This window comes from Eumetopias jubatus, unplaced genomic scaffold (genome assembly GCF_037043125.1).
Source record: "Eumetopias jubatus isolate StellerSeaLion01/CBP00866 unplaced genomic scaffold, mEumJub1_p1.0 scaffold_1, whole genome shotgun sequence".
NCBI lineage: Eukaryota > Metazoa > Chordata > Mammalia > Carnivora > Otariidae > Eumetopias > Eumetopias jubatus.
The window spans coordinates 114,754,397-114,758,485 of NW_028274807.1; the positions used below are offsets into that span (position 1 = coordinate 114,754,397).

At 38.2% G+C, this 4,089-nt stretch overlaps 1 pseudogene; it reads left to right on the top strand.

Annotated features, from left to right (window-relative positions):
- Positions 1-567: 567 nt before the first annotated feature.
- On the top strand, positions 568-2,963 carry LOC114208968 (52 kDa repressor of the inhibitor of the protein kinase-like; annotated as a pseudogene).
- The last annotated feature ends 1,126 nt before the right edge of the window (positions 2,964-4,089 follow it).

Sequence of the window (4,089 nt, forward strand, 5' to 3'; positions counted from 1 at the left end):
ATGCTCACCAAACTCAGGAAAAGACAGTATGAACACAGCAAGAACTTCAACAAAGAGAACAAAAACTAAGAAAGTACCAAACAGAAATAACAGAGCTGAAGAATTTAATAACTAAACTGAAAAATACACTAAAGGGGTTCAACAGCAGACTAGCTGAAGCAGAAGAACAAGTCAGTGATCTGGAAGACAGGGCACTAGAACTTACCTAAACAAAGCAGTAAAAGGAAAAAAGAATTTTTAAAAATATTATGAATGAATATTAAGGGACTTAGGGGAAGACAAACAGAATAACATTTGCATCATAGGAGTTCCAGAAAAAGAAGAATGGGGCAGAAAACATATTTAAAAAAATAATGGCTAAAAATTTCCTAAACCTGGGGAAAGAAATGGACATATAGATCCAGGAATCCCAGAAAATTCCAAACAACAAACCCAAAGAGACCCACACCAAGGCACATAACTAAAATGTCAAAAGTTAAAGATAGCCCCTCCCCGCCCTGATGGGCCAGGGGGCTGCCCTGAGGAGGTGGCAAGGGAAGGGCTGGGCCAGCCAGGGGGTGGGCGACTATGCCCAACTTCTGCTCTGCCTCCAACTGCATGAAGAAGAGCATGCAGTGGGACCTGGCCTTCTTCAGGTTCCCACTGGATCCGGCCAGATGCCAGAAGTGGGTGGAGAGGACTTATAGGAGAGAGGACTTGTAGGAGAGAGGACTTAGAAGATAAAACACCTGATCAACTAAATAAACATTATTGATTATGTGCCAAACACTTTGAGACCTCTATGATTTGTAGAAGTATACATTTTGCCGAGGCATCAGAAAACTAAAGAATGATTGGGTTATTTTATTTCTCAAATTAATTGAAGCAGATATTTGTGAAGTCATTGGGAGAGTCCTTATAGTACAGTTCTTCAAGATAATGCAATACCAACAATATTTGATCTTACCAGTCACTTGAACAATCCATATAGTGGACACAGAAAATGAATAAAAGAATTGAGTGAGGATGAAATCAGTACACTGAAACAGAAAAAAAATTGATGAAACTTCTGAACAGGAGCCAAAACATAAAGAAATAAACAACAGCAAAGCTTAGAACCCCAGTGCAGAGGAAGGGGGTGAAGAACAGAATGAGGACATTTTACCTTTAACCCTTGAAGAGAAAGAAAACAAAGAATACTTAAAATCTTTATTTGAAATTTTGATTCTTATGGGAAAACAAAACATACCTCTGGATGGGTATGAAACTGATGAAATCCCAGAGGGTCTCTTTACTCCTGATGACTTTCAAGCACTACTGGAGTGCCAGATAAATTCTGGCAAAGAGGTTCTGAGAAAGAGCTTTGAGACAACAGTGGTTAACACATTGTTCTGCTCGAAAACACATTAGAAACAGATGCTAGACATCTGTGAGAGCTGCACTGGGGAGGAAACCCTCAGGGAAGTGAGAGACCCTCACTTCTTTTCCATCACCACTGATGACATAGTAGACATAGCAGGGGAAGAACACTTGCCTGTGTTGGTGAGGTTTGTTGATGAATCTCATAACCTGAGAGAAGAATTTGTGGGCTTCTTGCCTTATGAAGCTGATGCAGAAATTTGGGCTGTGAAATTGCATACTATGATAACTCAGAAGTGGGGGTTAAACATGGGGTATTGTCATGGCAGCTTCACATTGTGTCCAGTGAGTTTTCTTCCAAAATGAAAAGTTGTTGCTTCTAGTCTTTTAGAGAAATATCCCCAAGCTGTCTACACACTTTGCTCTTCCTGTGCCTTAAATATGTGGTTGGCAAAATCAGTGCCTGTTGTGGGAGTATCTGTTGCATTAGGAACAACTGAGGAATTTTGTTCTTTTTCCCATTGATCTCCACAACTGCTTTTGGAGTTTGACAATGTAATTTCCGTCCTCTTTCAGAAAAATGAGGGAAAGGGTAAAGAACTGAAGAAAATCTGCCATTCTCAGTGGACAGGCAGAAATGATGTTTTGAAATTTTAGTGGACCCCATAAAAGCACTTGTTTTGTTTAGATGGTATAAATAGTGATACAAATATTAGGTGGAATACCTATAGCTGGTAGAGCTTTTGTACTCTGTAGTGCAGTAACAGATTTTGATTTCATTGTTACCATTCCGGTTCTTAAAAATGTTCTATCTTTTACAAGAGCCTTTGAGAAAAATCTCCAAGGGCAAACCTCAGATGTCTTCTTTGCAGCCAGTAGCTTGACAACAGTGCTGCATTCACTAAATGAAGTGATAGAAAATATTGAAGTGTCTCATGAATTTTGGTTCAAAGAAGCCACAAATTAGGCAACAAAACTTGATATTCAGATGAAACTCCCTGGGAAATTCCGCAGAGCCCAGCAAGGTAACCTGGAATCTCAGCTCACCTCTGAGAGTTACTATGAAGAAACTCTAAGTGTTCCAACAGTGAGACACATTATTCAGGAAATGAAAGATATATTCTCAGAACAGCACCTCAAAGCTCTTAAATGCTTATCTCTTGTACCCTCTGTCATGGGACAGCTCAAATTTAATACATTGGAGGAGCACCATGCTGACATGTACAGAAGTGACTTGCCCAATCCTGACACACTCTCAGCTGAGTTGCATTGCTGAAGAATCAAGTGGAAACACAGAGGGAAAGATTTAGAGCTTCCATCCACCATTTATTAAGCCCTGCATCTACCAGACATCAAGTTTTTTCCTAATGTTTATGCATTGCTGAAAGTTCTATGTATTCTTCCTGTGATGAAGGTTGAGAATGAATGCTATGAAAATGGGCAAAAGTGTCTGAAAGCATACCTGAGGAACACTTTGACAGACCAAAGGTCAAGTAACTTGGCTTTGCTTAACAAATTTTGATATAAAACATGATCTGGATTTAATGGTGGGCACATATATCAAATTCTATACAACTAAGTCAGAGCTTCCTACAGATAATTCAGAAACCATTGAAAGTACCTAAGAGACTTTTAAAGTAGGCTTTCCCTTATGTTTGATATTTGGAAAAATCTGTAAGAAATTTGAAAACATCTTACAGAAAAGATGTCAGGTGTATGTAGGCCACTTAATCACTGAATATCTTGACCTATCAACCTCTCATTGAGTACATTAGCCATTGATAATCTGCCTATTTAAATGGCCCCTGTTTAAATTCTCATGCTTTGGAGACATACCCATTCTTCCAGAAGATAGCACCGAAAGTGCCACATTACAATTCTATGAGATCTTTGCTAATGGCACTTGGGAATTGTTTTAATTAAGTCATTTTAAACATAACATTTATTATCACTAGATCCAACTGTCAGGTATTGAGTTATCAGTTCTTAAAAGGTATAGATTTTGAAGAGGTGTGGGAGGAAGGAATACATTTTATAAAATGTTGCAATGAATCTCAGGAGTGACCTGCGAATAGTAGTAGTGTTAGTATGTTAAAAATCTGTAATGGACAGTTAAGGGAGTTACCAGAGAGAGAGAGAGAAACGTGTAAGCTTGCCCAGCAAGGATTGCAGTGTAGATTTAGTCTTCATCAAATGGAACTTAAAAGAACAAGTTATAGTTAGAGTTTGAATGGGAGAGCCTGCCATTGTTCCACATTGGGTTGTTGCTGTTTACATTCCTTTGTTGAGCCTACATCTTCATAAGCTCTTTAGCAAGTATATGTTGAACACCTACATCTTCATAAGCTTTTTAGCAGGTGTATGTTGAGCACCTCTGTTCATGGTCAAGACAGGATCAGAGGCCATGGATACTGACAACTGATTTGTCTGCTTTCATCTGTTTTTTTCCATGGCTATATCTACTGCCTCATCTTATTTATAAACAAAACCTGGAAAACCTACAAAAATAGGTGTTTTGTGGTTTATCTAGGAATAATACAGAAAATATTGCTGTTATTTTGGGTGAAGATAATCAATTTTATACAGTTTATTTCAACCTAAATAAAATGTGAATTTTGTTAAAAAAATTAAAGATAAAAAGTGAACCTTAAAAACAACAACAACAACAAAACTTGTTACATATAAGGGAGCCCCCATAAGACCATCAGCAGATTTAGTAGCAGAAACTTTGCAGGCTAGAAGAAAGTGGCA